Below are 12,095 nucleotides of genomic sequence, written 5' to 3'. Positions count from 1 at the left end.
TGCTGTCATGGCACAGAGGGTTATTTACTGTCTTTGCTACCATTTCATGCAGAAGGCACTATCAAAATTAGTTTCATTTTCTTCCAAGCTTTCAGTTCTTTGATTTTTATGCAGCTGTGATCTTGCCTTGGCAGGTTCTTTTGCACTTTCCTGGTAGGTCAAGTAAAGTGATCTATTAAACCAGTATTAGCAATTTCAAAATGTCTTTGCCACCTAGATAGCTGTGTAGACTGAGGTCTGATAGTAAGAGTATTTAATCAGCTGGTTCGTAAGCAAGCACTCTGAAAGCTGGCATGCAACTGTTAGAACAGTAATAGCCACTCTTGATCAATTTCTAGACAGAACTAGAAATCTATGTCAGATATCGAAGCTCCCAAGCCCCTCTGCCAACCTCTCACCAAACTTCGAGTGTGACAGAAATACGGAGGTTAATAATGGTAACTTCTTTACAGCAAAGAAAGAAACATGACTCCTTGCTTAGAATTAGAAAACGTTAAGGTGGTGTAACTTCGTCCTGAAAGCTTGTTTGAAACTCTCAGATAAACTGTCCTTTCCTAATTTCTTTCCTCAACCTTGCTTTTGTATCTCCCTACAGATCCTCTTTGTAAATATTTGTGTTGTCAATTCCAATTGTCCTTTTCAGAGAAGTAACTTAAAGACTTTCATAGTCCTGTCTTAAAAACATTAGTCCCAGCAGACGTCTAACTCTTGCATCTAAACTTTGTCTCCTGTTCATCAATCTCACTAGTTACCAAGTGCAAGGTAAGTGGCTCTGAGTAATAGAGGATGTGCATGTTTTGGAATGCCTTCTTGGCATTCATTCTTGGCATGTCGATGTATACCAGTCAAGTGGCAAAAATACTGGAACCCCTCCGCTCTTCAGTGGGCAAATCTGTACAAAGGCTAATGACACCCAGGAGGCACAGCCTGTCACCTCATTTCCAGACGGATATTCAGTTCTTGGATGACAGCTTTGTTAGTACTCCATGGAGGCTGGTGTTCCTGGGGTATGAGCAAGCTGGCCATATGAGGAGCAAAACAAATGTCCAGACTTCTTGTGGAGATAAATCCTTCTGGCGCAGTACTTAGTTAGATGGATCCAACTTTTTCAGAGTGGCAGAAGGGCAGGGATCACATTAAACCTGTAATCGTTCTGTCTCTGCTCCTGACCTGATATCAAGATGCCGTCTAGATGGGTGCAAGTCAGTCAGGCAAGGTACTATGTGTCTGCTGTTCCTGAAGTTGTATTTTGTGTCAGGGACTATTCTTTTCTCTGTCTTGCCCACTTCATGGTTTGTGGTTATAAAATTCTCCATAAATTATACACTTCTCAGTTTCTCCAGACACTGTCTCAGTAACCAGTCTCACCCCCACCTGTATTTTATAAACCACTTCATCAGGTGAAACTCTGCTTCTTCAGCCCCTGACGGGTGCACAAGCCACAATTACTGACAACTGTAGTCTTAGTGGGTTTAGACTACTCTCCGTGGTAAAACTGTTCAGGAATATGCCTCTGCTTAAAAGTAATGATAATATATTTCTTTGCTGCATGTACAAATTCAGGTTGTCTCTCCTAAGGATATTTGACTAACAATACTAAAACAGGAAAAATCACACTAAATACAAAATACAGGAAAGTGCAGTGTTTTCGAAGTCCTCCCTTCTGGGATGAAAGATATTAAAATAATCTTTATTTACATATAAGTAAAGCAAAAATTCAATTCATCTTAAATTATAGAATGACATTCACAGTTAATTAATCATGGAAGCCAATTGATCAGACATTGGAAATGCTAGCAAATCACACCAAACACTATAAACGCTGAAAAATTCTGTTCAACAATCAAATAATTTGTTTGAATTCCTTGCCTGCAAATAAAATTCTATTAATGAAACTCACATTTGGATATATTTGTGTAAAATAAGTAGTGGCTATTTATAATCCAATCAATTTTTTTATTCTTTCTTAATTAATTGCTGTGGTTTTTTGGTTTTGTTTTTTTTTAGCCATAATTTTGTCACCCCAGTAAATCTGTGATTTATTAAAAATAGCTTGAGATTAATAAATGACAGCTCTTACTCTAATTAAGTTCTTCACAGCATCAGTATTAACATCAAAACTTCACATAGTTAAAAATATAGTGAAAATAATGAGGTATGCATAGCTGCTGCAGTTCATTGCTAGACTTATTTTGGTGATAGCCACCGCAAATATTGCAGTACTGGAGTAGCAGAGCCTTTTGGGGGTGCTTTAAGTGCAAAATCATTATTCTAAGCCCCAGAAACTTTTGATGCTAATCCTTGCATAGAAATAGTTAAAACCCCAACATCTTCAACTAAGAGTTAAAAGGGTACCTGATGGCTTATTACTAAGTATAACCGAAGAATAATGAGTCCAATAGGGTACACCGTAATCATCTCTTTGCCAATTTGCCAAGGAAAACAGCTGAACTTGAAAGGTTCTTTCTGGTCAAAGGTTATGTTTGCTGTTGAGTTTTCTACATACTTAAAAGTGTGTCACTTATTAAAAGAACATATGTTCTGCCAAACTTCTGCGTTTGAAGACTTTTGTTGTTTGCAGTGTACGTGATAGTTTCCCAGAAGAAACTCTGTTGACAGCTTTGTGTAGTTCCTCTGTGTGACTTGCAAGGCATCCTTCAAGAAAAAATCTCTTTTGAAATAAACATCTGTAAAATGTGCTTGTATCCATAAGACAACATCTTCTGCCTCCTTATTAGCTGACTTTAATGCTGTATAGTTATTTATGGCACAGACTGAAAGTATAAATGTCTCTTCATTAATCTATGACTCAGGCTTAATGAGTGCTGAGATTTGGGGTTTGGGGACCATTAATGCAGTTCTACCATTTACCCAGCTCTGTGACATCACTACCAGTTAAACATAACCTTGTAAACGAACAGTATTCTAGCCATCTATTAATTGCCTCCTGGGAGTGAAATGCCTTTTAGCTTCATTCAGTGTAGCTTTTTGTACGGAGATTTCTCAGCCATTAATCGCTACACTCAGAATCCACTGTCTTTCAGCATCAGAGTTATGGCCCCAGGACAGGATTATTTTTTTTTGGTGCCACATTTTGAGAGGGAATTAGGAGAAATATATGTGCATTGAACTCCAACCACCAAACTCCCTCTGGTCTGGACAGATAATATTGTTGTCAGTAGCTAAAGGCAACATTACTACACCTTGAACAAGAAGGTTTTAAAAAATATTTTGGAGAAGAACAGAAGAAAAAAGACATCCTAACATTTTCTAAGATACCTTTCCTACACGTAACTAGAATCTTGCCAAAGTTTTATGCTAAACAGAGTAATGTTAAAAATGGGGTACAAGTGTTTTGATTTCGTAGATGCACAGATAATTGTAAGCTGTTTGGAAAAAGGACACTTAATTCAATGTATTTATTTAAAGGAAAAATAGAGGGAACTCTGTGACCTTCAACTGCTTTTTTGGTCTGCCAAATTCTTTCACTATCCAATTATATTGACGACAAAGGTGAGAGTAAAAAATATTAACAATAATAATACTTTGCATGTTAAATTCATTTGTTAAAATTCTTTGTGTACTTTTTGAGATCTTGAAGGTTGTGTGATACAAATCGCTAAGAAGTGTCCTTTAGGAGCAAAAATTTCTTGGCTGTAGACTGGATGTTTTTGCAACGTCTCCTTTTAAGCTTCCTCCTTCACTCCCTCAACTATTTGCACAGTGGTTGCTTCTTCACGGCCTGCCCCAGTGATCATAGGTCACCCTGCGCGGGGTGCAGTGTGGAGTTAAGTTACTCTCTTCTTTTACTTAGCATCCCCTGAAAAGCCCTGGTAGTTTTGCATTTTGTAAGAGATTGGGTGATTGTATTTTGGGCTGTAAGTTCTAAGGCATGGAGATTTGTAGCAAATTGCCCAAAACAATTGAAATATCAAGTAGCAGGACTGGGAACTAGTCACATCTCTTGAGATTCAGTGCAATAATTTAAACTCTGAGATGTGGCATACCCGTTCAGTCAGCATACATAGCATAAGGTAGTGAGACTGCGTTCTGTCTTAAACTAGCCTGTTTGTTTGCCCATTAAATGAACTGAATGGCCTTTTCATTTCAGCAAAGGCAAACTTTGGCTGAGAAATGGTGGTTTTGAACCATTTTGAACTTCTATAGAGTGTCGTCTCCATAGAAGGACACTCACTAGAGGCAGAAAGCTTTGTGTGTTGGCCTTTAAAATGAGTTTAAAGCCACTGTAAAAGGCTGCTTTGTCCCTGTTCTGTGTAAACGTCTACTGCTAAATTTTGTAGAAGCATAGGAGGTGAGTTAGAAATGTATACCTGTGTTTCATGTTTCTGTTCTGTTACATTGTACTGTTTAGCAAGAAATGCTAGAAAAACTTCAGTTAAGGGGCTTTAAAAGGAGAGCATCTCATCCCTTTGTGATTGTACTTAAGATGGTTTTAAATTGGAGCTTTGTGAGGGTACGGGTATAACACGCACAATTTGTGCAGATGTCTTGATACAATTTGTGAACTGTAGAAAGGACCTAGTTTTTCACTCAAGATAGAGTGAAAAACAATGAGTGCTTCACTGGAGCAAGAGAAACTCGTGAAATTTGTTTGGCTAAAAATTCTCATCGCTACTAGGTAATAGTAGTAGGACAGTGTTTCCCTAGAAAGTGTTTTCCTCTAAAAGTAGAGAAGGTAGACCAACATGAGAGAACTGGTCTTCTTACTAGCTTGGAGGTTTAAGTGGCTTTCATAAGCAAAAATGCCAATGGAAAACAACAAAAAGCTGGTAAAGGAGATATGTCCTTCATAATGTATACAACAAATACAAGCAAATTTTTGATGAGTCAAAGGCCACTGTAGAGAGAAGTGTGCCATAGACATGAGTAAACTGCAAGGAGGACAGCATAGAAAACCCTGTAGAGGACCACTACTTGCAACTGTTTTCACTTGCTAATTTATGGGGGTAGTGTTAATGCGCACAGCATCTCAGAAACAAGGATGTCTCACTGGTTCAGGAGCTTAGTCTTTCTCCCAGAGCTTTGCCTTCTCGTCTTTTTGCAATCACTGACTCCCATTACCATGTGCCTGAAAAATTATAATGGAATCAGTTTCATCTGCTGTGTACAAGCATAGCGGCTCATAATGAAACATCGACTTCAGCAAATAACTTCTGAGATTTCTTCTTTTTAAAGGCGGAGCTCTTTTTCATGTAAAACAGGTCTGTTAAAATAGTAAGAAGACCCTTGATGTGATTTTTACAAACAAAGATATGTGTGACACTTCATAGGCAATGTTCTATAACTACCTTATGGGGTTTTTGTTTTTTGGTTGTTTTTTTTTTCTTTCCCATGCACACGTATCTGTTCCAGATGAGGGGCCTAGATCTAGGCATATAATAGCCATTTAAAAAAAAAAAAAGAAAAGCCCTTGACATCATGTAATAGTTCTGTGCTCCTTGGGAAGCACATAACCCTCAGCATGGACAAATAAGGTGTCTTTAATCATTCCAGTTGACTTGATGTTGGAGACATGAGTAAGAGATCTCTGCTGACACTCTGGCATGAGCCAGGGTCAAGACTAGACAGAGCAGTAAGAACTGAGGTTTTCTGTTGGTGTGACTCTGTGTGTGTGTGATTAGTCTGGCTTTCCAGCTGAGATCTCCAGAGGATGCAAAGATCCGTAATGACTTCCTGAGCCCTGCAACAGACACCTCTGTTGGCACTTCTGTTTGGCCTCATCCAGTGCACATATTAAAGGCCAGCATATTGCCTGGAAAAGCGGTAAGTAAACTGTTACCTCCTTCATCTGCGTTTAGCAGAGTAAATAAATAACACCAACTAGAAAGCTATGAGATGTAGTTGGAGGACTGTCTATCCTTGCTGTGAAATGAGGTCTTACTGTGTTGATCAGCCATGTTTCATTTCATTCATTTATTTCATCACAGAAGAAGCATTCTCGTGCTACCTTGTGCAAGCCAACTTTGACTACTGTCAGTAGGATGTTCAGCTGCATATGTTGTAGTACTTAATATTTACTATTTAATAGTAGTACTGCTGCACAGAAGCAAATAGAAACGTATGACAGATGATTCAGGACAAGTTGGGATAGCGGTAACTAGGTTCAGAAATTAAGAGCAGCATTACTTAGAGAAATAAAGCTGTTTTCTCTTTCTTTTTTATGGTGTCAAGTTTATATGACTCATTTTCTTAAAGCAGACAAGTTTGACTGATGTATGTAACACCATACCAATTAAAGTCATTTCAGAGTCTTTTTATCAAGCTGCTTTTCTAACAGAAGTGCACCTGTCCTGCCCCGTTCCTTTCCCTTCTTGCCTTCAAATTTAATGGCTTCTTAAGTTAGTTTGGCTGTAGTTCAAATTCTGCAGTTAGTTTTCTTGCATGATGACTACCCCTCACAGTTTGCCAACTATATAAGCTCCAGTATATGCTGTTTTCCAGCTCCGGGTGGAGGATCCTAGTGAGTATGATGTGGCTAAATAGCTACTTGGTATTCATTTAGTGACTAACTTTACATCACAGGAATGCACCTGGGGTGTATTTGAAAGCAAAAAATAATGCAAGCAAGGACCAGCTCTTGGTAACCACAGGAATGGAACATTTCTGAGAAGGAAGTGATAAATCAGTTCCAATTCAAATCCACAAAGCAGGTGAAAAGAAATTAGGAATCATCCAGGTGCAAAGAGAAAGTGGCGTAGGTAACTTCGGAAATTGTGCAGTAGCACGGTGCCTAAGAGCACAGTTAATGAGCAAAAGTGATGGAAGAACCTGAACTCACATGCAAAAGCAAGGCAAGACTCAATAAATGCAGAGAACAAGCTGTTTGAAATTTCCCAGCTATGGAAAATGCAAGGCTTGAAAAAAGGCTGATACAGCTTCCCACTGTGAAATCCCCAAAACAACAGCACCCTAAGGTGGGGAGTCAGCTCTCTCACGAGGGTTCTGCAGTTTAGTGACTTTGATGTCACGTTCCTCAATACAATTTGTGTTGTGAAAACAGACTGTAAACATTAGGTGCATTGAAATAAAAGCAAAAGGGAAACAGCAGGGTATTCGCTGACTGATCTGCCCCTACCCCTTTCTGCAGAATTCAAATTCTTTGTTACGCATTGCATTTGATAAGATGGAGATATTGCAGTGGGAACGCAATGTCACGTATGAAGCCTTGGTGAGCTCCTCTGCTCCCAAAACAGGTGTTGGTGGATGTTTTGGCTGACAACCATTGTATCGCTTGTAATCACACAGTCACCACATAGAGACTCCACCACTTACAACCATTCTCATTTTAGAAACCCAAATCCTTTTGAAGGCAAATAGGAATTTCTTTTTCATTCCGAGAAATTAAAAACAAATGTGACTTATCCTAACCTGGAAGAGCGCTCTGCAAAAATTATGAAGCTGACTTCCCACACGCATAACATCCCGATGCCCTTTAAGTGTCAATGTTGAGTAACCACGATGCTGATGGTAAAGCATAAAAGCATGGTTCTGCATTGGGCTCCTAGCAGAAGTCCACAGTGAGAAGCCAAATGCAAAATCACTGACACTCACATGATAAAGGTCAACCAGTCTCAAGGAGACAAATATGATTCAAATATGAAATAGGTGTAGTCAATGACTTTGCTGTCCGGATGAGCACGTGCTGTTGTGTGAATGAGCTTGCTGTTGTGTGGGGAGGTAAGCGTTCAGTATAGCTGCAGTCCAGGTCTCTGATACAGATCAGAATCTTTCTGCATGCTCCCTTCCTAAAGACATGGTCACAGAGGCAGTCTGTGCTTCGAAGCCTACTGTTTTGCTATGCCAGTTCTTTGACTGATGTATTTTTCACATGTGCACCCTGGCAATCTCAGATGTGTGAGTTGTGGGGAATTTTTCTGAATGTTCTCAGTGAGCTTCCAGTATCACAGATCTACTGAAAGGACACTGGAAATATCACCAAAGGGATTGTATATTACACCTTTTGGGAAAACTAACCATTCAATGTTCCTATTTGCAGCAACACGGTCACTGGCAGCCCACCAAGCTCTGTGGAGCTCCGTTTATTGTGTTTTGAATGGAGTTGGCTTTTGTGTGTATAAATGGGAAGTTATAGTGATATTAATTAAGTCCCACATGTAGATGTCAATGTGTAAGGACTGAAACCGTGAACATAAACAGTGAAGTACAAAGTCTGGTAGCAGCCATTACAAGCTATAAAATTGAGGTTTGTTTCATTTCTAGGATATGCTCCGTAATCAGCCCCATAGATCTTTGGTTTTACTAGTATGCTGGCTTTTTACACTGTAGACAAGACGCTCCTAACAGGATGCGTACATATAAATATAAAGATATATGGTGTTCTATAATAGCACCCCTACAACATATTTACTAGAGTTGTGAGCTGCTTTTCCACACAGCTTTCCCTATACTCTGTGCCAATGCATTTAAAGGCAAGTCATATTCTTTTTTGTCTCTGTGTGTTCCTAGTGAATGATTAAATATTAATTGTCTCCAATGCTTGCTGATGGCATGAGGTGATCTGACAATTATGGATACTTGCTGTGCTTGCTAACACGCTCACCGCCATCACTCTGAAGAACAGGGCTGTTGTCAATGGAATAAAGGTAGGCAAAGTGGACACGAGGTGTCTGTGCATTTTATTAGCGTATTAAAAAAAGATCAATACTTGCAGGATCCCATTTTTCCCTGATTCCCCGTCCCGAGTGGGGAGGGGTCATTGGGTGGTAGAATAATTGTCTAAATGACAATAAATCGTTGCGAGTTTCTCAAATCATAACAGTTTTCAACCCAGTCAAAAAGTTTGATTAAAATTTTCCTTTAAATTCGATGATCTGAAAAAAGAGTGAAAACTATTTAAGGTTTTGAGGTTTTTTAAAAAATATGTTTTACTTTTGATTGTTGTTTTAATTTTCTCACAGTATTTTTCTTAATCAGAAAAAGCACTTCCTACATCTCACATTTTTCTTCATAAGCAGAAGAATAGGGGGGAAAGAAAGGATTATAGACATTTTTCTCTGAAACTGAGAAGATACCAATGTTGAATATCACTTCTAAAATGCATATAGAATGCGTTTCACACACCTCGTTTCAGTCAGCTAAATTTGGGTGCTCATATTCCACATGATTATTGATAGGTATTAACAAACCAAAACTCTGCTGTGTAGTGACTGCCAGGTGACTCAACGGGTCACTGAGGGCTGTGTTAATGTCCTTTCCATTCTGGCTTAAGGCCCGTCATATTTAAGCCTGTTGACCAACAGAAGCAGAGCTTATTTTAGCCCACAATAGGGAACCTGTATTTTCTCTCTTTTTCCTTGATTGCAATTGTGATGGAAATATGGATACTTTTCACTCCTGTGGGAAGAGGGAATCAGGTTTCTCCGCCACTTCCTCCTTCCATGATTTGGGAAAGCAGATATCTGTCTTTGGCAGTGCAGTAATGCTGCTGCTTTTTCCTCCTGCACCACGGTCTTAGCAGTGTATTTATTTCATCTACCTTCCAGCATCCGTATTTCAATCTATCCCTCCAGAAATGTCAAAGGTCTACAATAATACTAAGATACTAATACTCCAGAGATTATATGTTTGGCTAGTTACGGCGTTTGGCTACTTACGAATCCCTGATGGGGAACTTTTCAAAAATTAGTGAAAATAGTTCTTGTGACCCTTCCACCAAAACTGTTGTGATGAATAGATTAATCTATTTTAACATTATAAAAATCCCAAGACGGAAAAAAAATTAGCAAAACACAAAGAACAGGAAATAATCTGAAGTACACACACACGCAAGCCATAATAATAAAAATGGCAAGGTTAAAATGCACAAAGAGCCAAAATACTATAAAATAAAAATATTAAGGTTACAACGGATTTTGTTCTCCCTGGTTTGTAATACAATTTGAGATTATCTGGGGAGTACAGTATAGCCCTCTAGCTAAATAGTCTTGTTAAGCAAGTCTATCCTTGTACAAATTCCCAGAAACCAGGTGTCAAAAACCTACATAAAAGATAGGTAGGGTCATATCATTTTCCTTTGGCCACAATAGAAAGACCAAAAAAATAGCTGCCATGACCAATGTTAGTTCCACTGTTTAAGATATTAAATTTTGATATTCTGAATCCTTTTCAACCCACAGAAAGCATGTTAGGCTTGTATACAAATGATATTGTATTATACAAATACTGAACACTGATTGCCCTAGCACCAGCATCCTTAAAAAGAATAACATAGAAAAATGGTTAGGGCTTTTCAAGCTTTTTATTATAATTTCAAAAGCGCAATTTTTCATGAATCATTCACTGTATTGTATTGGCTTCATCAGCCTGAAGTAAACATAATTTGCTTTGTCTGTTGATATAATCTGAAGAGCTGGACAATATCCACAATATGAGAGCGTTTACTGTTCTTCTGGGTAATAGCTGCTTTTCACAGTCATGGGTATCTACCATCATCCAAAAAGTCTGTTTTAAGGAAAACTTTAGCAAAAAGTTCCAGGAAAAAAAATGTTTTTCCAGGGATACACTTTGATTTTTAATTCAGTTTTTACTACCTTACATTTTCTCATGACTTTGCTTTAAGAGTCTTTTTCAGATGTGATATACAATGTTGTCTAAAGGTAGATCTTAGGGTGGTTAATCATACAGCAAGAGGCTATCTCTGGCTCATTTGGAACACCACAGTACTTGCATGTTAAAAATGGCGTTTTCAAAGATAGCATCCAGTGAAAAATATCTGAGATTTTTTGCTTGTTTCCTTTACTTTCTGCCCAAATCCAGAATTTCTTGCATTGCTTTTCTGCGCATCCTTCCTGAAATATCAGATGACTCATGAGGAAGTCACGATAGGCTAACTGATATACCTGCCTAAGCCCCAGTAGAGGAAATAATTCCGATGGGTCTTCGTGTGCCCAAATCACCATCCTCAGAGCTTAAGTATTGTAAGAGATTATCACAGCTACAACCTAAGAAAAGATGCTGCTCTTCAGTCACTCCTGATAGCAAAATAAATCTGCCTTTTGCATAGGTTAAATGTAAAAATTTGATAAATATATATTCAGGTTTCTGGCATGGTTTAAGTGGTCCAACTGATGTGAAGTAAAATCTGGTTTTACAAGTCCAGTTTATGGGTGTATCACTATACACAGATAATTGTCAGATTTGTTCAGATCATTCTCAGCAATCATATTCAGTCCCACGGAGCTCAGTGTCTGTGCTTTACAGCTCCTTACAGTGCAGGAGTCACATGCAGCACTAACATAAAAGCCACAGCATTTTTTAGCTTGAGTTTTGTAATCTCAGGAGAACACAAAAAGGCTGTATAATGTTTCTACACTTCTTCTGTATCATTGCAGGAAATGCTCAGTCAGACCAAATTGTATTGCAGGGGATGAGTCATCTCTCTGGTCTGATGAAAACAATAATTTATGCCTAAAGATACTTGATCAAGTAGTAACATTGAATAGGAGTGAAGGCACTGGTTTTCTTTTATTGTGACTTAAATTCTAATGTTTTGGCCTTTGCTTTTTTTTTTCTTTTGAACTTTTCCCAAATGGTTTGTATGGTCTTATTTAAAACCTTGATAGTGTTAATACATTAATCAATTTCTTTCCCATGCACTGCCTGTAAATTGTATTTGTAAGATATTGAATAAAACTATCTCACAATAGCAATAAAATATGCTCCCAAAGGCTTGTGATCTCTTTCCCTAAAGAAAGAATGTCAGTTCTGAAAACCACCTCATGCCTCAAATAATTTTTTATAAGAATTTATTGCACTTACCAGAGAGTAAGTGGTTGTGAAATTAACCTTGTTACAATAGATTCAGTCACGGTATATTTGCAGTTATTAAAATCTTCCAGAATCAGAGCTGATCGACTTGATACCATGTCAAATTTCACAGGTACTGCTAAGCTCACCAAAGAGTCTTCACTGACTGTAAAACAGCACATCCCTTAGATTTACATAATCAGCTCTCTGCACAGATGTATACCTGCCTCCCATTTTCAGTAAAAAAAAATTAAAAATTAACTGTATAATCCCATGGCTGCTCCATGAGAAGAACATTTATTTCCAGG

Source organism: Chroicocephalus ridibundus, chromosome 3 (assembly GCF_963924245.1).
Source record: "Chroicocephalus ridibundus chromosome 3, bChrRid1.1, whole genome shotgun sequence".
NCBI classification, from domain to species: domain Eukaryota; kingdom Metazoa; phylum Chordata; class Aves; order Charadriiformes; family Laridae; genus Chroicocephalus; species Chroicocephalus ridibundus.
The sequence above is the reverse complement of the archived record's forward strand: the minus strand, read 5'-3'. Positions refer to the sequence as shown.